The following is a 26,929-nucleotide window of genomic DNA, read 5'->3' on the forward strand; positions in this document are numbered from 1 at the left end:
TGAGTACAGCAAACCTATTATTCCCCTGATAAAGACCAGGAGGAATATTTAAGTATCCTAGGTACGCTTATTATTTTGATGGGAAATTGCTTCTGTGTATCTTAGCCTTATCACTATCATGTACTTATAACACGATATTTTTTTTTCTCTGTTTACAGAAGTGTCCTCCATAAGGCAGTGCACTAAGTTTGACAAGCGGGGTTTCCAGTTGCTTTTTCACACTTATTAAAAGTAGCTGGTATTTAAATAGTTCAACAGTGGGTGGAGTCTGCAGTTGTAATATGTTCATTGGTGAATCTTTTAATTGGAAACAGCTAGTGCCAACTCAGGGAGAAAAGACACTTTGGTTCATGGCTCTCTTTTAAATGGTTAAAATCCAGTTTTGTAGTCCGTGACAGCAATATTTTACCTTCCTCAGGTCACCCCAGCTCTCTCTGGACCAAAGGAAAATATATTCATTTTTCTTTAGCTGTGAGGTACTTGCAACCCTGTGGGTCTTTTCTTCTCCTTGGAACGCTCTTGGGTTTGCATTCGTCTTCTGAATCTTCCATCTTCTACATTATGGTTTCTAGCATGTCCTTTACCTGCTGTCCCGTGTGCCTGTCCTCTGTACTTAACCCCTCAAATGAGCATCTGTTCCCACAGTTTCCATCACTGTCTGTCGATGGCCAGCAGCTTCTATTACTGAGTCATGTACCTACGTGGCTTCTCCCTCAACTGTAGCCATGCCAACACCATCATCACTTGAAAATCAACAGGACAGGTGCTAGCGGTGCGACATACTTCTACTTCACCCCCTCCTCTCAATTCCCAGATCCTACTGCCCTGAACTTTCCCAGTCCCCACAGGCAGAAGCCCACACATGCACAGATTCCCTCGTCACAGATCCTCACTGGTGACTTCTTTCCTCCTTCCTCACTCCACGTATGTCCAAGGCCCCTTTCCCTTTATCCCCGTTACTAGAGCCCTTTCCAGGTCATAGGACCTCAGGTCTGGATGGTCACAAACATCACCCCTTTTTTCTTCCGGCCACGCTGTGCAGCTTGCAAGATCTTAGTCCCCCAACCAGGGATCGAACCTGGTCCCGGCAGTGAAAGCACAGAATTGTAACCACTGGACCACCAGGGAATTCCTGACATCACCCTTTCTAATATGTCCTGTCTTTTATATTAGAATCAGCTTTCCAACACACTGAGATGGTCTTTCCTGTAACCCAGGCAACCTCCCCGTGTCCTGTTTCCCATTCATTCATTCACACAGAAAATACTACGAATCCACTGTGGTACCAGGCACCGTGACATGTGATGGGAACAGCAAGGCGTTCCTGGAGCTTATTTAACTTTATGTTTCAAGGACACTGAGAGCCAGGGATTTTCACTTGCGTTTCTTTCACACTCACACCCACACACTCCACTTGAGTTGGCCAAACACCCCGTTACCCGCCACCCTCCAACCTTTCTCAACTGCTTCAGCACCTTTTTCCAGCTGTGTCCCCTCTGTCCTCTGCTGCCGATCCCACATCGGTGCTTCCTATTCCCTACTTCAACTCACAAAGAGTTTTTGTCTCTACGTGGGATTTGTTTGTTACACCTGAAAGATTTGATGTTTGGGAATAAAAGTGTAGACGAGAGAAACATACCACTCCAGCAGACTTACAGCATCTATTATATTCTAAAAAGCCCCCAAAGAAGACAGAAGTCACTGATTTATTTCTAGTCATTAGGTGTCATTACAACTGGTGACATATCGAAATCAACAACTCATCTTCTGGTCATTTATGTGCACAAACTCTGGGGTCTTTACAAGTTCAAGTGGAATCATTTAGCTACTGTCCTATCCAAGATACCCACACATTTAAGGGTGGGCTTTTATCTCATTGCTGTTACAATTTGGGAAGGAAATTAAGAAAACAGAATGTTCAATAATATGCCTCCAACTTCTCTCCCCAAGCTTTACTTCTTTGTCTTTGGCGGAGTGGCCTTCATTGCCAGCAGAGGTTTTTCATTCATTCATGCTTACATAAATGCATTCATTCAAAAAAAAAAATCATCCAAACCATCGTGTTAGGTGATGTGGATTTAGCACTAGCAAAACATGCCTGGTCTCTTTCCTCCTGGAATTCCTGAATGCCCCATGTTCCTGACACAGCAGACATACTTAATTTAAAAGCAGAGGAGATAATTAAAGGTGAGCCTCTGACCACTCTGCTCTCATTCTGCAACCTCCACCTGCTGGTTTTCTTATTCTTTCACTACCTCATCGCTAGCTCCACATCACCTCCGATTGAATAGTTGATCCCCAATATGCCTCTGTATCTGTGCTACCAGACATAACGAGATTCACAAACAAGCCAGGACAGCCGACCAACTGGTCCCTTCCTAGACCTCAGATACCTAAACCTTACATTAAACTAGAAGAAATTCATTTTATTTTAATTTTATTCTCATTACACAAAAATTTTGTGGTAGGAAAATTAGAAATATAAAAACAAAACGAGAAACAAAGTGAAAACCATCAGGAATTCTAGGCACTCAATTATTTTGGCAAAGTATTTGTTGAGTGCATACATTGTGCCAGCCACGAGGCAAAGTGCCGCAGCAGAGCTATAATCAAATACGCTCTCTCTCCTCCTGAAATTTCCTTTAGCTGGAGCACTTACTCTCCAATGGGATACGGAGTATATCTTTTTTTAAGATTTATTTGGCCATGCCGCACGTCATGCCTGCGGGATCTTAGTTCCCGGACCCGGGATTGAACCCATGCCCCCTGCAGTGGAAGCGCAGTCTTAACCACTGGACCGCTAGCGAAGTCTGGAGTGTATCTCTTTTAGTATCTTCTTTTCCGTATACTGTATGTTTTCCATGCATATATTTATTTTTAAGTATTTGTGCTTAAACGTTGTTTTGTAACCAGCTTTTTTTTTTCATCTAGCAGTATCCTGTGAAATCTTTCTCTGTCAATAAATAGGCAGGCACAGAAAACCCTAACTATTAATAAATACCACCTTCAAACATCTGCCCTTCCTTGTCTTTCTGGCCTCCTAAGCTCATTTACAACCTTACATGTGCAAGGCCTTGCTGGGCAAACAGATACAAGCACATCTTCTAGATTAAGCACCAATGTTGAATTTGTTGTTGAGAAAGGTATCACCACATATTTTGGGAGACAACTGAATTCGATGTTACCAATTTTTTTTTGATGTGGGCATTACAAACAATTCTTATTTCAATATTTCTATGTCTCCCTCTTTTTTTAAATGGCCACAGAACCCCAAACAACAAACCACCCTATATATCTCCATTGGAACAAGAAGAGTTTCCCGCCTTTCCCCATATGCCTGGTGTATGCATATTAAAAGCTTCCACTGTACTTCAGCGCATCATAATAACAACGTGAAGACCAAAGGGGATGCTTATTCCTCAAGCTGGAGCTGACAAATGTCATTGGTTCTTAAAGCTAGACTGTCTGTTTTTGTCTGGCCAAATTTTCTTCCTGACAGAGGACATGTCCATTCAGAACAAATGAATACACAATCATAACATTTTATGCCGTGGTTTTAAATTAGGAGGAAAACCCCACTATTTCTGTCTTGTTTTCTGTTACCCCAAATCCTTCTGCCCCGCCTCACACTTAACCTAGCACTGGCCCTTCCTCCAACTCCCGGGTACCCTGGGGCCTCAGAGCCTGGGGTGACTGCACCCCTCTCTGCCCAGCTGAGTGTCCTGTCTCCCCGTCTCGAGGGTCTGAAACTTGTCCTCTAGTTCTTCAAGCCCAGATCAACTCAGTGCTCAGCTCTGGGCACCGAGGACGGGTGTCCCGTGCTGCCTGGGCACCCTGCACCTCCCTCCACGAGCCCGCCTCTTACAGCCTTGACAGCCTGGCACGTGGTGCTTTCCCACGCTGGACCCCAGCGACCCCGGGGTTTCCTGTTCAGTGATGCTCTGCCTCCCGGTCTTAACAATCAACAGTGCTTAAGGGAAAGTGATATAGCTAGAATGTGATGTAAAACTGAAGAGATCTTCCCCAGTCTGAATGCTGTATAAAAAGGAAAACAATCCTCAAATACACACACACACACACACACACACACACACACACACACAGAAATCTACCAAAAAACCCACAAAAAGGAGATGAATCGCTTTGGAAGATACAGAAGTTCCCCATGGTAAAGTAGTGAGCTTATCAGTTGATTTCCTCCCAAATTAAGCTGACCGCCAGGTAAAAGACTCCTTCCCACAAAGATGTTTACTGAGGGCTTATCCCATGCCAGGCCTGGTTCTAAGCATGTCATACATCATGTCATTCGATTCTTACAAGAACCACTTCACAGATCAAGAAATTTAGGTACAGAGATGAGCCAGGATATGAACCAAGACAAAGTGATTCACGGAACTATTAAATTAAAAATTAAGTACATTATAAAATAGGTAATAAAAAGAAAACTACTTTTCAACATTTTTTCTTTTTTTTTTAAAGCGTGATTTTTAAAAAAATATTTATTTATTTATTTGGTTGCACTGGGTCTTAGTTGTGGCTCGTGAACTCTGAGTTGCGAGATCTAGCTCCCTGACCAGGGATCAAACCCAGGCCCCCTGCATTGGGAGCTTGGAGGCTTAACCACTGCGCCACTAGGGAAGTCCCTCAACACTTTATCATACAACCTTGTAATTCTAAACTCTCTTAGCATTGATTATTGTTTGCGAAAATACTACACACATACTCCTCTCTTAAAACGGAATCCATTTGTATTATATGAGTCACATTATAGTTATTCCAGCCACACATTTATAAAAATGTGTCGATTTTTTTTTTTCTGGTAAGAAATCATCAAATGCCTCATCAAATCTATCTAAATGTCACTTTCAGATAGCTGAAGTTATTATTCATGTATCCAGCCTTTTTCCTTGAGGATGAATCCTAGAAATAGTCTATTACGCTTTTATCATCTTTTGTCTAAATTGTGGAAAAAAAAAAACACATAAAGAAGCATTTACTAACTCCCATCTGATAATCTTACATCATGTAGTAAAGAGACAGCTGTCTTAACTTCCTAAGGATGACAGATTTCTTCATTTCTTAGAGTTAGTTTTAGTCTCATAAATTCTTGACCGAATGTGCTGAGAACATGAAAAATAGAAAACAGATCTGACTTATGATACATGGGTAAAAGAGTGTATGTTTTTCTGCAGAGATTATATTAGGGCCGAAAGAAGAGCTTTATTGAGAGAAGTCCTTCTGTCATAGTCAAAATGCAAAGCTCAGGGCACTGTCAGGGTTGCGATTCTATTTTGTAGTGTTCTTTGTTCTTCTAGCAAGGAAAATCCAGACTAAATAGAAGCTACCAATCAGAAGTTAGCAAGTGGTAGCTGTTTATTCAACAAAAGAACCGTTTAATCTAAAAGTTTCTAATAATAATGTGTTTGGCCATCCCAAGAAATGGTACACTTCTTTCTGGATATTCTCAGAGAGAATGACTACACACACATCTGGGAGTTTGCAATAGATGACCTCCCTAGAGACTTCCAATGATAAAATTTCTTAACACACTCTTGAAGCTGCTCATAATTTTATGCATTTTATCAACTCAGGGTAGCATGGTGGTCTGTAAGTTATTGTACATAATTTTAGAGGAGAATCAAGCTTAAGCATTATGCATTCTTTTCTTTTTTTTCACTTGAAAGATGAGAGCCAACATTTATCAAAAGCTGGCTCTGTGCCAGGCACTATTCCAAGGTCGTAATGCCTCTTTGATGTAGTTTTTAGTATTCTCCCCATTGTACAGATTAAAAGTCTGAGGCAAGCTTGCCCAGATCCACATGAACTGGAAGCAAGTTTAGAACCCAGGGAGTCCATTTTGTTAGGAGAACAGAGGTAGGGGAGGGAGGGAGAGAATGGGCAGAGAATTTGACTTACTTTTGAACTTCAAGCACTTTTGTACAATTCAAATGTTTTGCAACAGTGATGAATTTCATTGTAATTTAAGACAAGTAAAATATGAAAATCATCAGTTTTTAAGCATAAACAAATGACGCCTGACATTTGCTGAGGATTTATCATGTGTGAGGCTAAGAGCTTTGCGTGGATTATCTCATCAGCTGATCCCCACACCACAGTAAAGCAGGTGTCTCTGTTATTCCTCTTTTACAGATGACAATGAAGTTTAGAGAAGGTAAGTGCCTTACCCAAGGTCACTTTCTGACCTTTACCCCCATGATATTCAGTTGTCTTGTCTTTCAAGCTGACCTTTCCAGGGCTTTGTGAATAGAACGTTCTCTTTCCCCAGCGAACAGAGATGGGGAGTCTCCAAGTTCTGGCCTCTCCCAAGTCTGAGTAGTGAAACTAAATTAGAGCAAGGCAGCACCTAGACTGCAATGCCCTGGGGCAAGTGTCTCCTGTTCCCAAAGTACCCTTTGCTCTTGAAACTTAATTGGCCCAATGCAATGCATCTTTTCTTCTAATTGGTTCCTAGTGGTTGGAGGAAAGGCAGGCAGCTGCCTGAGTCCTAGGTCTGCCTTAGCAACAGCAGAGCACATCACTTAGTAGGCAAACTAAAACATCGTTAAAACTGGACCCCAGATCACAGCGGCAATCTCTCTTTCTGTATCTCTCTGCCTCTCTCTCTCCAAATGCACTTTTCATGTGGGTGCTTTCTCATCTACGTCTTGGCCCTAGCTAAATCGGGATGCAGCCCTGAAAAAACAGTGTTACATGCGTGGTCCAGTCTCAGCAGGATAGCAAGAGCCACCCAAGATGGGCCACCGAACAGATCAAGCTAAACATTTCAAAGGGCCATCTCCAACCGCAGTCTCTTCTTTTCTCGTTTCCTTTTGTCAACACACTGATTAAAAACAGAAAATGGTTCCCCACTTTTTATACTGAGTCTACTTCCTAAATCCCAAAGAAAAGCAGCATATTTTTTTTCTACTTCTTTCTACAAATACTTCAAAACAGTGTCATTACTTCCTCAAAGATTTAGTTCTGTTTCATTTTTAATTGTGAAAATTGAATTTTCTTTGACCTTTAAAAATCACGAGATTTGGTAAAGGAATTCAGGATAGACTATGATAGACTATGATGTCCCAACACCACTGCACCCTGCAGGCCAACAGCCCATTAGTAGGAGGGTTAGAAGTTGTATTTGTCTCCTAAATCATGTATTGATTACAAAATGAGGCGATCAGCCCACACATGTAGGCTGACCAGCCTCTTTCCAACCTCTCTACTCAGAAAATTCAGTCAATCCTTTTAACAAGCCCTAGCCTTTCACTCCAAGTTTAGAAAGGATATGCATTTTTAATTTTGTGAGTTATTTTGGGTACAAGGTAGGTGTAAGAAATTTTTAAGAAAAGAATATCAGAGTTAAAAATCACCACAGGCTGATGGTGTAATTTTTTTAGAAAGGTCCAGTTTCCTCCAGGTCGTGGCAGAAGTTTCATGGGTTTTCATCATCCAATAGTCCAATTACGGGCATATTATTTTAAGAAACTGCTACTATCATTTAAATATTATGAAAGATCAGAAAAGGAGATTATCTCTTTTTACTGTAGTTAATTAACCTTGTAATGAATTTGCAATGGTTGGACAAAGAAGATGGACGGTTAAAACGGTGGTTTTCAAAACTTTTCCATACAGTAGTTAAATAGTATGGAAAATGAAAAGGAGCTATCTATTTATGTATGTGTGTGGTTGTTTAATTTTGTAATATGAATTCACAAAATTTGGACAATGGTGAATGTTTTAAAATAGTAGTTTCCAAAGATGGTTAACATCTGAATCATTAGGGAGGTTTGTAAACATTCTCAACCATGGGCATCTTTCACTCAGACATACTAAAACAGAACCTTGCAGGGTAAAGTATGGGAAATGGTGTTTTTAAAAAACAATCTCCAGGTGATTCTTAACACAGTCTCCCAGTGCTGGTCCCAGTAGTGATGGAACCACTGGTCTAGATGCTCAGAAGAGCATTTTGACACTACAGAAATTACAGGTGATAGTCAAGACTGGTTATTTGGGAAAAAAATAAGAGAGACTGGTATAAACAATATAGGTAAAATAGAAATCTGAGACAAAAATTTGATCTATAACTGAATGTATATAAAGCATATTCTAAGTTTTCCTCAGAGAACTTCAGAATTTTCCACAAAAATATATTTGATATATTTAAATATATTTGAAATATATTTGAATATATTTGATATACAAGAATACATTTTTGTCTTATGAGAAGACAACTAAGAAATTTGGTTTTCCCTTGACTTTTCTACTATAATTTTCTAGTCTAGAATATGGCTATTCATTTCTTGAAAGGAACAAAGCAAGAACAATTTGTCTAGTTGAACTAACTAGCTTTTAACATTGCTTTCAATTTTTACTTAATAAAAAGTAGAAAATTGTTTTGAGGTTCCCCAGAGTTTAAAATTTCTTTTCTCCACAAAGTATTGACATATGGAATTGAGAGAAATAGAAAGACTAATCCAACAAGCTCTAGTTCTGAAAATTTAAATTCCTTATTTACAATATTTATCTTATTCTCTGAGCTTCAGCTCCTGGGAGGAAAAGCCAAGGAAGTTTCCATACTTGAATTACCTTTTTTTTTAACCCCAGGCAAATTTTATAACATACACTCAATAGTATTTTAAGCCATCACTGACATATCTTGTCTGATACAAATTTGTATCTTGTCTGACACAGGCCTTCATAATTTGTACTTTTCAGAAATAATAAGTAATTTAAAAAAAATTCTTCCTCTACTCCAAATGTGATACGTGAAGCTGATTTCCTGTGGATTTCATAATAACAGTAAAGAACTAATAAAGAAATAAAGAAGCAAAGGATTTAACCTGTAGATACAGTTAACTGAAAGATAAAGAAGTGATTAGCTGTTCTACCTAGGCATTACAAATAGGAGCAAAAATGCCCACAATCACCCAAGCTTGAGGTCCTGGATTCATTCCTCACCCACCCCTCCTTTTCATTCTGTTGGTTCAGCCACCAAGTTCTGTTAGTATTTGTTCTATTGATAAATCACCATCCACCTCTCCTTTTCCATTCTTGTAGTCTGAGGTCAGTTACCCATCCTTAGAATTTCATGCCCAGTTTCTCCAACACCTTTCTTCACTGGCCCCCATTCTTATTTTTCTCCTTCTTGACCTCATTCTTAGTTCTTGGCACACTGATGCCTCCTATAGATAGCTATACATTAATAGGCCTTAAAGACTGGAATGCTGGGCTTTATTTTTTTTCTATCAGATCTAAAGCTTTTCTATTTCATCATGAATTCATTCATGTTTTTAAACGATCTCCTCTTTCTTCACCTCTCTAGTTCTGTTCTGTTGTTTTCTTTACTTCCTAAGTTGAAATGCTGCTTCCTTATCCCATCGTAGGTCATAGACCTTTTGAGGAAATACTACATCTAAGGACCATGTTGCCCAAAATGAATACACGCAAGAATACTTTTGGCTATCTACACTATAATGCTATGATAATTAGTATATGTATTATATATAGAAAGCTTGTAATTATAACTTTATTAAAGATAGCAACTTTTATTATTATAAGGTGCTTTTTTTCTCATTTAATTATTTTTTGAACTATTCTGTTTTTACATACTTCTACCTCACCTTTTATTTCTTTTGGTAGCAGGTGCCTAATATGTATTTCTTCATCTTTTTTATATTTCATTTTGAGCCATACCAGTATCGTAAGAGAACAGTCTTCTGCTATTTTTCAGAATTACACATTTTCAGTATATTATTTTACTGATCCTTTAATTTTGGAGGAGGAGAATGAAGCTAGTCTAAATCTTCCCTTGTGAATAGTTTTTTTCAACTTGATAAAAACACTGATGGAATATTTTCCTTTTTTTACTTTTCAAATTCAAAGTGTTCACCAGGCTAGATCTACATGCGGGCTACTTTTAATTAATTGTTCCTGGTCCGTGATAACCCATCTTCATCTGAATATTTTTCCATCTAAAACAAAATAATTATTATATTTCCCTTAGAACAAGGCCCGTGTTCCATTTGCTCTCTTCTTGCCATCAGGAAGAGCGCTGATTTGTGTGTCTGTGTTGGCTGTCTTCCACATATAGCATCCTTGCCCCAAACAAAGTCCTCTTTTCATCTCCTTCCTTTGCATGACTGGAGATAAGTCTCACTCTTGATCTCTGCATAAGTGATTCCCTTGGCTGCAGTGTTCTGACTTCTCATACTTCTAATTCTCCTGGACTCCCTCCCCGGAACCCCGTCTCCTGCCCCAACCTCTGGACTCACAGGGTCAGCCCCTGTCATCTGAGCACATTCCGTTTGGTGTAGCTGCCCTTGCCCTGGGGTCTCACGGAGAAACTGCCTCAGAAGTCAGCGAATTCTGTCTTACCCACAGAATGCTCCATCTTTAACCTTCACCCCTTCACATTAAGGGCTTCTGCAGAAGCTCTGTTACTTATTTTTTGTACAAATCTCTGAGAAAGGGAATTGTGACCTGAACCTTAGTTTTACCCATCAGTTTCATGAGCCCAGTTCCATCAGTACTGAATCTACAAGAAATGCCTTAGGGTTGACAGCCTAGGAACAAACGGTCTTCTTCTCCCTGTACCTGTAGGGCACAGATTTCTCACTATATAAATTCCTTTGATCATTTATTTGAAGTCTGAGTAGGAAAGCAAAAAGCAGAATTAGACACCTGAGCTCAAAAATCACTTTTTCCTAAAAGACCTCGCATTTACTTACTCTTTTTATTCAGCTTTACAACTTTTATAGCATTCCTACTTTGATTTTACTCTAAGAGGTATATTTTATCAGCTGGATTTCAGATGAATTTGTTAAAGGTCAAGTCTTTATATAGTGCAAAGGTCATAAATCCAAGCTATTTTATCTTCTATTATTCCTGTAAAAGAGGAAAGATGATCCACAAATACTGAAAAGAAGGCAGATTTACCTCAGAAAGCATATAAATCATCTTATTCAGAATCATAACCTTTAGAAAGCCAACTTGGAGCTATGTACATATCTGTAACCTACAATATATATTATATATATTTCCATAAATTTATATATAATATATATCTACTTAAAAATTTAGATAATCCATTTTTTCCAGGAATATCACTGTTTGGAATTTATCATGAAAAATAATAACTTCCAATAAAAATAAATCCCTATACTCTATCTATCAGGACATTATTTATGATGATGAAAAGCTGGAAACAGCAAATATCCAATGATAGAATTATAGCCATGTTAAGTGAGCCTATATTCATAGGGCATAGTCTTATATAGCCATTTATAATTTTTTAAGGAAGAAAACTATATAGAAACATGAAAAATACTTATGACAAATAATAAATGGAAAAAACAGCATAAAAAAATGTACAACACATGATCACAGCTACACAAAAGTCATATAGTCTTAAAAATACACAGATAGTACAATCTTTTGTATTAGGTTATTGGGACTATGGTTGTTTATTCTCTTTTCACCATCATTTCTGTCATTTCTTTCATATCTAATTATTTTTAAATTGAAAGGATTAATTTTAAAATGTTAAAAGTTTGCGCACAAAGAGTTTTGAAAGTGTAAAAACTTCTTGCACGAGTCCTTGAGACAGGTAAGAATCATATAACATGACAACCTCCAAAATGTTGATACTGGGTGGGGGGCAATTTATAATTTCTTTAGACTGAAGGTCATAGTTTCCAAATCAAAACTAGAAAATAGGCTATCTCATTGTCTCTCCACTTGATTGCATATTTGTCTTTCCTGACAGATTCATAGGTCCTGGTCTATCTCTTTTCCTCACTGAACCTCCAGCTCCTAGCCCAGCGCCTGGTTTACATTGGGATACAATGTTATGGGGAAATGTGATTTTTTTTTTTTTTTTTCTTCACAAACTTGTGACTCTTCCCCTGGGATATATTCACATAGCCATGAAAATCCTAAAATTATCACAGCATCATTGATAAAGGATGAAACAAATATGTACATGCCTGCCCAAGTGTACACACACATATACACACTCACAATGGATGCAGGAAAGAGAAGAGAAGCAAATGGAACTCATTTCAAAGAAATGCCATACCCAAAGAAGAAGAAAAAAATGGTACCCAACACTTCAATTCTCTAAACCGCAAGCAAATGCTACTGCTTCGAGTCGATATTTTTTCTTTTACAAGTGTAATATTTTTCCTCTTTTGACTATCTCATAGCTAAAGTTTACCACAATTTCACATGGCTTGTCTTCAACTTTTACAGAGCTCCTAGTATGCTTACCATCTATTCTGCCAAAATGTCACATCTTCTATGAACTCCAAGTGGGTCCAACCAGACTGTTGATTTTTCCATTTTTCTCTCAAACTTGACTTTTCCTTCACTCTGGTTTTAACAATAGCTGGATCAAATATACTAGAGATGCATGGAAAATCCAACATCAAAGGCCCACAGAACAAAAGCCCACCGATTAGGAAATACATTTTTGCTGTTGTTGTAGAGGATTGAGAAGCCATGATTTTTATTTAGAACTGTTGAAACTTAATCTTTGAATGTTAAAAAAAAACCACCATTCCCTGCTCTATATCTGCCTTGCGGATAACTGCCATAGGCCAACCTCTCCTCTCCTATTTAATTTCAAGTCACAGTTGTAGCTATGAAAATATGAATCATAATTTAAAAAAAAAATAGCCACCTCTTACTTTCTGATCCCTATTAAAAGGTCTTCGCCAACCCGGACCTCCTGGTACACAAACTCTCACCGCCAGGGAAATCCAGGCCTAGCTGATACCTGTACAAACATGAGATTAAAAACACATCCTTCCGAGGCCTGAACCTGAGTGTGTCTGAACACGCATCCCTGATCATATATTCCCTGAACAATTATGCCTCAAATTGAAAGATTTACCCTATGATACTTCAAGCATTTATCAGGACCTGACTTTAGAGTTATCACGCTGCCCTGAAAGAGAAACATCTGAGTCAGGGAGACACAACCCTGCTCAGGGTTCTGGGCCCGCCTTGAGTTTCCAGCCAGGCGACCCTCACCGGTCTCTTAAGGGCTCAATGACAAAACGGCGTGGCTCTGGCAGGACCCTGCTTTGCCCGCCGTGTGGCCACCCTAATGACAGCCACTCAAACGGGCCAATTCATAAAGGAAGGGATGCGAGGCGCAGAGCGGTGCGCAGGAGGCTGGCGGCGGGGCGGGCAAGGCCGGCCCGGAAACCTGCCGAGGCAGGCGGCCCTCACACCTGCGCGACGGCCCCGGGGAGCGCCGCGCTTCCGCCTCACCCCCAGGCACCTGGCCCCCGCGGGCCGGCGGGGCAGGCCGAGGTCTGGCGGCCCTGGGCATCCAGCGCGCGTCCGAGGCCGGGGAAGGCGCACCCCGCGGCGGGGGCAGAGAAGCGCTTCGCGGCCGCCCGCGCCCGTTCCCCGCGCAGCCTGGGGGGCGCTCGCTCCGCTCCCCGCGCCCGGCCCTCGCCCCTCGCCCCCCGCCCCCGGCCCGCCTGGGCCCGGCCGGGGCCAGAGCGACCGGCGCGCCCCCCCCCCACCCCCCGGGCCTCCGGCGGCCGCGACTAACCTGTAACCCCGGCGCTCAGAGCGGTCATGGTGCGGCGGCGGCGGGCGGCGGCGGGCGGCGGCGGGCGGCGGCGGGCGGCGGCGGGCGGCGGCGGGCGGCGGCGGGCGGCGGCGGGCGGCGGCGGGCGGCGGCGGGCGGCGGCGGGCGGCGGCGGGCGGGGCGCGCACCCACCGCGGGGACGCGGCCCCTCACCTTCCGCGGTTCCGGCGGCGCGCTCCGCCCGGGCTGGTGGGCCTGCGAGGGCGGGGGGAGGGGGGAGGGCTTTTTTCTTTCTGCCTTTTTTTTTTTTTTTTTTAAATCAGAATTGGCTTTGCCGCAGGGGTTGGGATGCTGGAGGCACCCCGGGCTGAAGGGAGGAGACGGCAGAGGGGAGCAGGAGGGTCGGTGCCATCAGGCTCCTTGTCTCCGGCCGCCGCCACCGGCCCAGCCTCCCAGCAGCAGCAGCTGGGCTCTCCCTTCCAGTTAGCCCCTCCTATGCTCCCTGGTGTGCTCACCGAGCGCTCCTCGTGCACTCGGGACGGGCACACGCGGGGCGCACGGAGGGCCACCGCGGACGGGCGAGCGGGGCCCGTGTACGTGTGCTCTTGTCTTAGTGGACACAGTATCTGAGGATGCGGACTAGTTTCACCCTTGAGTATGAAGCTGCTAAATCATGAGGGCATCGGTGACATTGATCTCTTCTAAGCATGTTCACATTTTCTCTTAACATTAAAATATTTCGTTATGTGCATGAGGCTGGATGGCCATTTAAAAAGTGGTCACCTCCAGGCGCTGTAACGATACCCGGACAGGAAGCTGCACCTGATGTGGGGCTCCCATCGGAGCAGGTTTGGGGAAATCTTGGAAATTTGAGCATCTTGCTCGGACCCAGGGGACATTATCCTCTCAGCTGCATTTGTTGAAAAGTTTACTCAGGCGCTGGCATCTTGCTTTGTAGTCAGATATTGAACCCACCAAGAATCATTGACAGTGATTTGGTGCTTGTGTGTGGTCCTGTCTTCACACGGATCATACACACACAAGCACATAAATACAGGGAGAGAGAAAACTGAATGAAACTTCCTCTAGAAGAGAAATCAGAACCCCAAACCAAAGAACCATTCCCTATTACAAAATTATAGTCCAAGAGATGGGAAAAAATCACATACACACATTTTTAAAATAAAATCTCTAGTTCTGCATATTTAATTAGCTTATCATTTAAAAAAGAAAAAAAAAACCTTGCACAATCTATTCACATTGGGCCAGTGTTAGCACTTTTTTGTTATTTAGAGGAAATTTTAAAATAATTAGCATTTCATGAAAAACAGAACCATGTGGAATATATTCTTCTGAAGATTTCAGAAAGACCAACTATATGAAAAGCTAAGTTTTAAACAAATGACACCATGTGGAAATATTCTTCACGACACAAAATGGACACACAATCATTTCGAGACCAGGGAGATGAGAATGCAGAAGCTATATATAGACAATTATTTCAAAGAGTTTTGCTATAAACATTTGGAGAGAAATGGTGTGGGAGCTGAAAGAGGAAGTGGAGAAAAGACAATCATTATTCTTTTTAAGGTGGGAGACATAACAATACATTTTTTGCTAATGCAGTGGATGGGGAAAACTTGGTGATGCAGGAAGATGATGAGTAAGTAAAGCATGTCCCTGAGTAGAAGAGAGGGTTGAGGTTTACTAGACAAAGGAGGACTGGCCTGACCAAGAAGCACAGATGATTCATGCATTCATTCATATTAACAGGAAAGGAGGTAGAGTGTCAGGTCCTACATGCAGGGAGGTGGGGAGTTGGATGGCATGAGCTTGTGGAAATTATCTTCTAATTGATTTTATTTTTTATTTCAGTGAAAGAGGAAGAAACTCATCAAGTGAGGGTAAGGATTGAGGAAGGATGTGTTGGAGGTTTGAGGGAAAAATAAGTTGGGAAATTGTCAACTAGGACAGTGGGGGAGTGGCTGCACTAGGGAACATGATTACTGGTAATCTTAAGGACCCATTTGAAATTATTGATTATGAATTTATTGTAAGAAATGCATATTTTTTCCTAGCCTTGTTTACTTGCATGAGTGAAGGTAATTCCTATGTAATCTGTTTTTCTCCTGGTTGTAGTTTATCCTGGCAAATAATACAATATCTTCAAGCCCAGTTACCATAGTAGCAAGGCTTCTTGTGAAAGTTCATTGATTTCACATCACATTATTTCTGCAGGTATTACAATATTGCACCTGTTTGGGCCCAAAATAAAAAAAAAATAGAATTTAAGAAGATAAAGTCAGATTTATGCTACTTTCTGAGGTCAATGAATCTTGTGCTAACACAGGTTTCTTTGAATTCAATAGCCCTTTTGCTCATGGAAGATATCTACAGAGAGAAAAAAGAAATGAGAAAATATATTATCAAGGGGAAAGAAAGATGAAGCCATTTGGACAATATCAAGTAAATAAAAGGATCCTTTAAGAAATATGCATTGTGGTTTCTCTCCAAAACTATTCAACCTCATTAATCTCAGTGGTAACCTGCAAAGTTGATTTTGAGATGTTTTCAGCTTGAATCTATCAAAACACATCTATTTCTTAAAGAACACAAGTAATCAAGGGAAATTTCTAAAAGGTATGTGGAATATATTCACCTGATGTATTATTCTACATTAATATTTTCCAGTGGATAAATTGGTCCTAGTCTTGTTTCCATACTGTCTTTTATGGTAATTATTTGTAAAGACATCTACTTATTTGGATTTTAAGGCCCTTAAACTTAACCTTATAAGCCTTTGCATCCCTGTTTTGCTTTATCTAGTACTTTTTTTACCCAGTAAGGTGCTCAATCAATATTTGTTTAACGAATTAACTAAATACCAATTAGTTCACAAATTTAATTGTCCAAGATTAAACACTTTGTATGAATAATTTTCCCTTTGATGCGAAAGGTATTTTTAGTGAGGCTGTCAAATATTTTTATATTAGGAACAGAAAATTTTCCATTCCCTGACCAGAAAGCAATCTCAAAACACAGCTGTGATAATGTCTAATTACTAAACTGCCAGGGAACTGAAGCTTCCTACTTTAGTGTGAAAATAAAATAGAGGATGATGTTGAATAAGTATGTCCTCATTAATTTTTGAAACAGCCTCGCATTGTAAGACTGGAAAAAGCCTGCAGAGGCCATTGGATTCAGTATCTACATCTAGGCAGGATGATAACTAAATTATACAAAAAGTATTGTTGCCTCTCTTATATAAGAACCTTCAGTGAAAAAACTTATAAAATTGTTTTAGCTATAAATTTTCACAACATTATATAACAAAATAAAAAGTACAGATATGATCTGGCTGTTGTGTTTATATAACATTAAGCCATTGATGTAATGGATCTTTTTAACTAGAATTGCAGACTCCAGCAACGATTTTCTTGTTATTCAAAGCCTTCCAGTGATCCAAGAGTATATTTGTTTTTCCAAATAGTCACCAGAAATCTTCTTCTTGATTTAAGCCTATTTCCTGCCTTTGTCACATTATAAGTGGATATAAAATGGTTGCTTATCATGAATTTTATTTTGTATTTGTGTATATGCCTGTATGTTGTTATTATTATTATTATATGAATTTTCTAATTCACAAAGGCAGTGGCTAAATCTAGCCTAATCTTTTTCTCCAAGTTAAGTAATTAATTACCTCTTGATCAATCACTCTGTATTGAGCAACAATTATTAGATCACAACTATTAGATTGCTACCATCTTCATTGGTCATAAACAGTTGAATAGCAGCAATTGCTTGTGGTTTAAACTAAGATATCCCACATAACATTAGGTGCTACATGTGGTACACGCAAAATATATGATATGGTATCTTAGTTTGAATTTCCCAGAAGCAGACACTGGGATGAATATGTGTGTACAATTAATTTTAAAAGAAGTGCTCCCAGGGTAGATCAAAGTGGAAGCAGGAGAGAAAGAGGAAAAAGAAGCGATTTGAGGTATAAGACTCACAGAGAGTAGGCTTCAACATGACTATGTAAAGGAATGCTGAATTATAACTTACACCTCAGAGATGTCTAAACCTAGGGAAATTTGCTGGGCTTTCACCCAACAGCCATTGGTTAATGGCTTCGGGAGGGTAAGTGGGAGAGGGAAGAGGAGAAGGTAAGGGAATAAAAATAAACATCCAGGCACGTCTGACTCTCTGCACTTATTGACCAAGTGGTCCCAACGGTCTGAGGGCCATGCCCTGAAGATCTGTGGGTGCCAGTCTTTGAAAGTGTACCAAAGGGGCACCACTTATACCAACAGAATCTGAGAAACTGAGGGGACCTGGGCAAGGCACCAACAATGTCTGCCACCTATGGTAGATGCCTTCAAGGTGCTGAGAAACTACAACCAACATATATAAGGCAGTTATAGTACAATGCAAGAATTAGTTAAATAGCTGTCACTGTAAGTCCAACATTAGTTGAGACTGTCAAGATTATCCACATGGGCTGAAGAAGACTGAAAAGACTTGTGAAAGGCATTGAATTAAAGTCAGCCTTTAAAATGTGGAAGATTTAATTGCATGGAGGGAAAGAGAGGACATTTTAAGTGGATGAAAAAGCAAAATTTTGCAGATTGGGAAGCAAATGTTGAGAAGGAATTAGGAATACAGAAGGTCTGGGGGGAGTAACACCTGGGGAAGGGAAATGGAGGAAGCACGACTGGGGAGGGGGAGCCATCAGAATACTATGCTGGCCTGACATTGCCCCGTGCCAGCCCCATGGGCAGCTCTTACACAGTGATTGTCCCGTAGTGGCACCACATTGAGCGGAAATGGCTGGACTCTCACACCACTGCCTTATCTAGTCAGTGATGGGTCATCCTGAGAAGAGTCATGACCTTGACTGGAAAGCTGATGTAGTCTCTAGAAGGACAATTTATTTCACTTGTGCTTTCCCTTTGATTTATAGAATAGAGAGATATGATAAAAAAATATATATATAGATAAGTCTAAAAGATCTCTTTCAATCAGTATAAAATAAAACATCTAACTGATAAGAACACATCACAGTTTAGTTGGCCACATTTTCTCTTTCTCAGTGGTGCATAAAATAATAATGAATCTTATATTTGATGAAATATAGCATGGAAAATGGTTGACACATCATAGGTTCTCAGTGAGAGTGAATGGACTTGATTTTTCAGTTATTTGTAAAGTCACCAATCTTAAAGAACTTAGATATTTAAGGGACTTCCCTGGTGGTCCAGTGGTTAAGACTCCGCACTCCCAGTGCAGGGGGCACAGGTTCAGTCCCTGGTCAGGGAACTAATATCCTTCATGCTGCATGGTGGAGCCAAAAAAAAAAAGAACTTAGGTATTTAAGACATTGCAATAATGCTTTGGAAGAACAAACACAATGAAAAGTAAAAACTAATCATGTAATTAATATCTTTTAAATATATTTGTAGTCTTATCATTAACTGAAAGACATAGATGCCATCTCTCTTTCTAAACACGCTTATATCCAATCAGTTGTAAATAGTCCTAGGAAGAGAGTTAATTTAAGATATGACAATTACAAAACAATGAACTCAATTTTCCCATTGCTTTAAATATCCTTTCAACACATCAGGACAATATTAAAGATATTTAGGTTTTCAAGAACTGTTAAAAGTGAAGATTCATTCTAATCTACAATGCCAAAGCAACTGATTTAGGTGCAAAATTAACTAAAAGAATGAGCTGTTTGACCATTTCAACCAGAGCTTGAAAGGCAAGTAAAATTTATCGTGCTGCCAAGGTCAAGAGGAAAGCAGAAGGTGAAAGGAGAAGAAATCGAGTGAGTTACTCAAAGACAAGATAATGAGCTGCTGTCTCTTCCACAACTGGCTTTTTCATCCCAGTTCTTCCTCAGCTACTCAGTTAATCTTCTTGTTGGTTACTGACCTCATTTGATCCCTCTCCTTTTTCCTAAGGCAATTTAATTCATATCCCATTTACAGTAATTTATCTAGATTGATTACCAGGCTTCTATCAAATAAAATTTCTATGAAACTGAATTTCTTCATTGTTTATGAAAATAAAAAGGTTTGCTGACAATTTTCATCACAATAAGAAAATGTTTGCAAGCTGCCTAGTCAAACATATTACATCAAAGTCCACATAATGTTTTTTATACCTATAATTTCAGTTTATAAGTTGCATATTATTGTGGGAAAATATTCATTCTGATCTGAGCTTTTATACACTTATTATTATTATTATCAATGTCTATCAATTGTTATCAATTATTATTATGCTTATCAATGTCTCAGAAAACACACTCAGGGCCCCTGACTCAGGGGCTATCATGCAACCTGCCAAGCATCTCTCTTCACCTAGATAATGTGCCTTTAGTCTGCTTATTTTTTTTCTGATTTATGTTGAATGGATCCTTCTCCTGTTGGAATAATATTGAAAATAATGCAAACAGTCGTATAAATATAAGTTTTAAAACAGGGTAGTGTATGGTGTACACTGCACAAAAACTGTGAGTAATGATGACGAAGAGAAAGCTGAGGGGCTAAGTCACTGACCAGCCTGCATAGTGAGAAAGGCACCAACCAGCACAGAGTTCACATAAAAATACACATAAATGAAATATATTTTTAACTTCTTTTTAACTAGCTCTATGTAAATGTCCATTACCAGAAGACTACAACTTTCTATCATTTCCATCTCTAATAGATGTGCATATGTAAGCGAATATATATATTTGTTTACATTCGCTTGCATATATTTATATACAAATATATATACACATATGTCTATATGTATATATTTCCTATTCCCCCTTTATTATTGGAAGACTTTGGACAAATATACAAAGAAAATCTAATCACAGAAATTTAGAATTGGGGAAAACCAACGTTTCCTTCACCCACGCCATTTGGGAACCTGAAATTCAGCAGGTTAAGGAACCCAGCCAAGATCAGGCAGCTAGTGGATGGCAGAGCCAGCGTCAGAAAACCTTCTCTGAACAAACAGTTCAGTGTCCTCTCCACTTGTGGGCTCCTGATTTTATCTTCCCGGTTGTTATTAACTGATTAACCACTGAGCATGACTTTAAGAATTAAGAGTCTATTAGGGTAAAATAATACTGAAGTGATAAATCTTTTTCCCCTGAAGTCAGTGAAAACCTCCTCTATATTTTTTTCCCAAAATTTCCCTTCCGCATTAACCAGAACTGTAAAAATATTCAGAAGACTGAAAGATTATTTCTTATCCCAGAAGTGCCTAATATTTCCAGGTGTTTTTACTACGTGGGAGGAAAAAAAATGCTTCTGGTTCTGCACTAATGCCTGGAAAAGGTGTTAACTAGACACCTTTTTATTCCACAGCTCTGGCTCAGCTGAAAAGTTCTTTTTGTTGGAAATTGAAACTTATTTTTATTGCTGCCCCAGAATATTTAGCCTTCCTGAAAACTTTGATGTACCTTTTACTATTTGAAAACCTGGACACTTCTTTTTAGCTGAAAATATTATCCAAGTGAGTTTTGAGTGAAATTGTGATTTTTTTTACTTCAAACTTGACTCTAAGTGATTGAACAATTAGTGTGGCACATATATGGAGAGATCAGTAAGAGCTGTTGATTACCTGACTCTAGATTAGCCTTCTTAATTTTTTTCATGGCAAATATAATTTTCTTGATGATTTTTATATTTTAATTGCCTTAATTTATCTCATAATGGTGTGTTAATTCTTCCCTTCCATTAAACCTGAAAAACCATGCTTTAGGTCAAATTGTTGAATCTAATCAAGGTGTATCAAACTTTTAAAAGTCATTCATTCATTCATTCATTCACTTAGTCATTTTCTAGGCAAATATTTGTTGAGATGCTACTCTGTGCCAGGCACTGGAGTGACAGCAAAGAACAAAGGAGCCAAAGTCCCTGCTTTCATGGAACTTGTATTTAATTGGGGAGAGGTAGATTATACACAGTAGGTGAACAAAGGAAAAACATAATGTTAGATCCTGGGAAGGGTTGCCAAAAAAATAAGACAGAATAAAGGGTGCTTGGTCTGGAGGGCAGCTTTAGACAGAGTGAGGAAGAAGGAAGAAAAGAAGGAAGGAAGCAAGGAAAGAGGGAAGGAAAGAAGGGGGGAAGGAAAGGAAGGAAGAAGGAAGGACAGGAGGAAGGGAATAGTAAATAAATAAATAAATAAATAAATAAACAAATAAGTAAACCAATAAATACTTCTGAAAAATCTTGCTCAGCCTCACATCTCACACATCTCGCTGTCTTCAATTTTTGAAACTTCTGCTGCCTTGTCGACGTGAATCACAATGATGGAGCTGTCCAGCTCTACAATTTCCATAAGGGAGGTGTGTTAGGATGTCCATACTGTTGCAAGTGGGGATTAGGGCACCGTCTTGGATCTGAGGGACCAGCCGCAGGGGAGGCTGTTCCTGAGGCCTAGGGCAATTTCCAGCAAGGGGTGCAGCTGTGAGCCGTCAGCGGCTGATACTGCCCTCAGCCAGGGGATGGGTGCATAAGCCCTGGGGAGGGGATCTGGATGGAGCATCCACTATGGATACCAAACATAAAGTGTCTTCTATGAAATGCTAGAGTATTTGAGCTTTATACTATAAACAATGGGGAGCTATTAAATATTTTTCAACAGGGAGTGAGTGTGATGGAAACTGCATGTTAGAAAGACCTCCTAGGGAGTGGGATAAGGAAAATCACAAAACTCTGAGACTGGACGCAGTGAGGCCAGTTTGGAGGCTATGGCAATGGTGTGCAAAATAAAAGTAAAAATAAACATGTTGAAGCAGGAGGAATCAACATGATTCAGTGATTTACTGGACAATCCAGGTAAATTGTAGACAGGAGCCAAAAATAATTCTCGGAATAAAGACTATAAGAATTCAGTAAAATGATATAATTAATAAAAATTGGGAACATAGGAAGAGGATCTGGTGTTATTTGGATTCGTGTTGTATCTGCATGATGGTAGGAGGATACTAAAGTTTGCAAATGCCACCTGACAACTGATCCAGAATCCTCTATATCACCTGCATCCTTTGTTGACTCCTAGGTCTATTATTCATATTGTGCATCATTTCCAATTAATTTATTCATGACAGAAATATAATATGTATGGAGTATATAATATGTATTGGGTACTGTTTTAGGCCCTGGCAAAAACATGTAAAAGCCCAAGTTTTACCTGGTAAACTAAGATTAATATGGCAACTGATGGGAACTTTCATAACAGTCTTGTGAACAAAATGAAGACATGGGCTGATTCCATACAACTCAGGACACTGGTAAGTGGTTAGATTTCACATTCAGAATGTGCAGATAAAGGGATTCTTATTGTCCTGAAGAAAGGTCTCTCCTAAGCTTGGTCCTCACCCTAATTTTTTTCAGCTACCTCATCAGTTATTTGGAGAAAGACACAGAAAGCATGCTCAATCATATTTACTTTGGAAAGGGTGAGGGAAATATGAAATCTGTATCCATAATGATTCTGACCGTCTGGATAGAAGAACTGAGCCTAAATAAAATTTAACAAGGATAAATATCGACTTCTATTTGGGGCACATACACTTGTAAAAGCACATGACGGGAGTAATGAGACAGTCAAAAAGTTAATGTGATCTTCAGTTTATTAGCAGAAATATAATATATGAAATAAGAATGGTGAAAGCACCCAGCCGTTTCCAGTTGGTAGAGGTCAAGGTGAGGATGCGACCACCAGCTGACCTGTGAGCCGGACCTCAGAAATCAGAGGTCCCTCACCTCCTCCTCTCCTCCTCTGCCCTTGGAATGTACCTTCTGTCCACTTTTCCACAGTGAGAGCCCTTTAGGGGGATGCAACCTTGAGAGAGCAACGTGTCATCGAGACCATCTGGACCGTATATGCTCCGTTAAGGCCTCTGCATAAACTTTTAAGATACTGGTGTGCACGTGCGGAGATCTACTCATTCTGCATCATCCAAGACAAGCCTCATATATAAGTTCCCTTGCTTATGACACCTGCCCCTTACCCATCTGGAATGGTCTGCCTTTCTTCGGTCTTTCTCTGCCCTCATGTACAAGGCCCATTTTCCCAAACAGCAGTTCCCCGCACTTTCAGCCGCACCTACCTTATGGTCTCAGTGGTGCCTGCCACATTTTACAGAAGCATCCACACCAGACAAAGCAAAAACGCTCAGGAAACCAGGCTATTGGAGGCTTGACAGTGTAATACACAAGGAAGAGGTGATGGAAACGATGATGCGTATCTTGAAAAGGGTAGAATTATTTGGGGAGTACGTGGACAGGTGGGGGGCCCTGGGGAACACATATATTAGACATCTTAAAATATTTTAAGCAGCTCATGGCCAGGACATTATTTTAAAAGGCCTCTTAGAGCAGATCTGGAACCAAGGGGTAAAAACTTCAGAGCTGCTCTCAGGAAGGGTGTGTTTCCCTTAATTTTCATTCTTACCGAGTAGACTCAGTCCCTAATCATTTGGCAGGGGTGCTGTACATTGTCAATAAATTTAATTTTGGACTAGACGACCTTTAAAATATCTCTTGAACCCCAGATTCTATGATTTTGTGGCTTGATGACTCAGAACTATATTTAAGGACTAAGATGTTTTCAATCCCTTTGAGCTTGGTTTCAGATACTAGGACACCCCCAGGCCTTTCCCCCAGAGCTGTCACAGGGTCTTTGGGGTCAGTGAGAAACCCAGGACCTTTCACACAGCAATTGGGTCCTTTCCACATTGGCCCTCAAGAGACGTGTGTCCTTCAGTTTTCTGCAGACTAGGAGAGGGAAGAAAGTAGGTCGTTCCAAGATATTTGGTACTTTGGCAGAAAAAAAATAAATCATAGTTTGCTAAAAAGTGAAAATGTTAAGTTATTTTCTTTTATCTTGCCAGAGTTTGTGTGGATCCAAGACTTTCTACTGAGTTACCAACTCAGCTGCAATATAACTATTTCAACTTCCTGGGAATATTATTTCTGAGTCGCAGTGATACAATGATCTGAATATTTCAATGCTTTCAGTCACCTGGAACATATTGTCTTTGCTTCACAGCTGCACTCTCCTCATGATAATATTCCTCATTGCACGGTACACTGTAGGAGATTAAAAGAAATGTTTTAATTCCTGAAAGAAATGTTCAAACACCAGTTCCCTATTCCACAACGATTCTTTTTTTCCCCTCAGAAAATACGCAAAAAGTAATACATGACTCATTTATTAAAAGTTCCATGTTTTCATTGCAAATTCCTAGTGAGGCTTTGGAATTGATGCTTCCCTTCTATGGTTCCCATATTCTCTGAGTCACCAAGGTTTTTAGATGTTGGCAGGAGAGCCTGTTCCTACGTCCTCATGGAGTTACAACGTGGCCAGGAAGGAACAGGACGCCAGGAGTTGAGCTAGGAGCGAGCGTGGCTACCATCCTTAGATCCAGGCCTCCGTGGCCCCAGCCCTGGGCCCTGGGGCTTGCAAAGCTTCCCAAATATGATGTGCAAATAGTGTTCTCAGCAGTACTGTTAAAATGCAGCCGGTGATTCTGTAGGTCTGGGGATGGGGCTGAGAACTTTCATTTGTAGCAAGTCCCCAGGCGCTGCTGCTGTGGCTGGTTCACAGATATCACACTTAGGAAATGACTGGTTTAGTGACTCCCTCTGTCTCTTCTCCAGACATACCTCCTCCCCTACAGGATGAGTACTTCACGTGATCCAGGGCACCTGCCAATGAGCGTTTGAGGCTCCTTCTAAACCACACTGTGGGTACCCATGACTCCCGGATTCCCTGCCCAGACCACTCTCTGGCCTTTGCACACCTCTCCCCAGCCTATCCTCCGGGTGGCAGATCCCTCCACCAGCGTGTACACGCTTGGGCCCAAGGGTCGACCAAGGGTCAGCCTTTGAAGGAGGCTTAGCTGCCTGGGCTAAGGATGTGCCCCAGGCAGAGCCTCTTCTGGTACAGATGGAGTCTGGTGAAGCAGGAGAAAAAGTGTGGGCTCTGTTCAGGAGACCTCCTTTTGCCTTCTTGCCCCAGTGGGTAAATATTGGGGGTGGTCTTATATCTGTTCATGTAAATGACAGGAGAGATCTCATCCTGTTATGTGGTCCTTGATTTTAAGACCAGGGCCACTGCTTGGATGGTTCTATTTCATGAGGATCCACTGCATCTAAAGGTCTTCTTAGGGCAAAGGGAGACTGTTTCTTCCCTTCCCTAAAATCTTCCACAACACATCTCCCAGATGACCGCACAATGGAGGGGACAATGTGGGAGCTTTGAGGGCTCACAGCTTTCAGCTGAACCCCAACTTCCTGTGTGAATTTGAGCAAATCAGTCATTTTGAGCAAGAGGTCATCCTCTGCCCTCAGTTTCTTGATCTTTATAATGGGAATAAGGATGCTACCCCACCCTCTGCCACCTCTTCCCCATTTCCACCCAACTTACTTCTATTCCTCCTTCAGCCTTCAGCTCAAATGCCATCTTGATTAGATCAGATGCCTGGAGCTAAGCTAGAAATAACTTTCAACCTTCCTTCCTTTTATATTTGTGATTTTGTTTTATGTCTGCTAGCCCAGTGGATTCCGAGAGCAGGGATCCTGTCTCCTTAATTCCCTGCTGTGTCTCCTCTATCTGGCCCAGAGCCTGGTACCTAACAGATGCTAAACCTGTGTTTGTCTAACGAGTAAACGAATGTGTGGTTATTGTCACAATTGGAGATAAAATATATGAAGCGACTGGCACATAGTATGTGCTTCATAAATGACACTGATGATTTTTCAGTGCCATTGACACTAATCACACATTTTATTTTCTCATACTTGATCCGTGGTAGAGAATAGGGTGAACTTGGGACAACTACAGTTTGAACTGTCCAAGTTAAGAAAAAATGTGGTGTGATAAACTAACTACTGGCCCAAACAACTAGAAACATGACACTCTCTTTAAAGGATCAAGAAACGAGAGACCCATAATTTAAAACAAAGGATCAAAAGTCCAAAAAAAGTGCTATTTATCAATTTTGCTTGCCCCTCACAACTCATACCCCAAAGAGCCAAACTGTGCATCTTCTTGAAAAGCATGTGGTGAAAGTAATTCCCTCCGCAAGTGTTCCTGCTGGCATCACCGACCTCCCCCTTCCCCTTCCCATCGCAGGGATTATTTTACCTCTCCCTTTAACATCAGCCAGCCCAAATATCCTCTTGTCAAATATTTCTGGGGCCTGCACTTGAAGAAAGCAACGATTTTCTCAAATCTGTGAACAGGACTTTTTTTTCTTTATGTCAAAATAAACCATCTGCTTGTACAACTGTTTCTAATTACTTCCCTGCCTAGACTCTCCCCTTGAGGGGTTTCGTACCAGCACCCCGCCCAGAG

The 26,929-nt window shown here is 40.6% G+C and overlaps 1 protein-coding gene across 4 annotated transcripts in view; it reads right to left on the minus strand.

The window, feature by feature from the left end:
• Positions 1–26,631, minus strand: part of NALCN (sodium leak channel, non-selective) — a 292,048-nt gene extending 265,417 nt beyond the window's left edge. For 3 of the 4 annotated variants that reach the window (XR_014237200.1, XM_082366066.1, XM_082366064.1), the window contains exons 1-2: positions 13,692–26,631; positions 13,568–13,598 (exon numbers count right to left, since the gene is read on the minus strand). The gene's annotated coding sequence lies outside the window, so the exon portion shown is untranslated. Of the gene's footprint in view, positions 1–13,567; positions 13,659–13,691 lie in introns of those variants that run through there. The other variant, XM_082366065.1, reaches the window with a different exon arrangement.
• Positions 26,632–26,929: the final 298 nt, after the last annotated feature.

Source organism: Balaenoptera borealis, assembly GCF_965194805.1.
Source record: "Balaenoptera borealis genome assembly, chromosome: 18".
In the NCBI taxonomy this organism is placed as follows: Eukaryota; Metazoa; Chordata; class Mammalia; order Artiodactyla; family Balaenopteridae; genus Balaenoptera; species Balaenoptera borealis.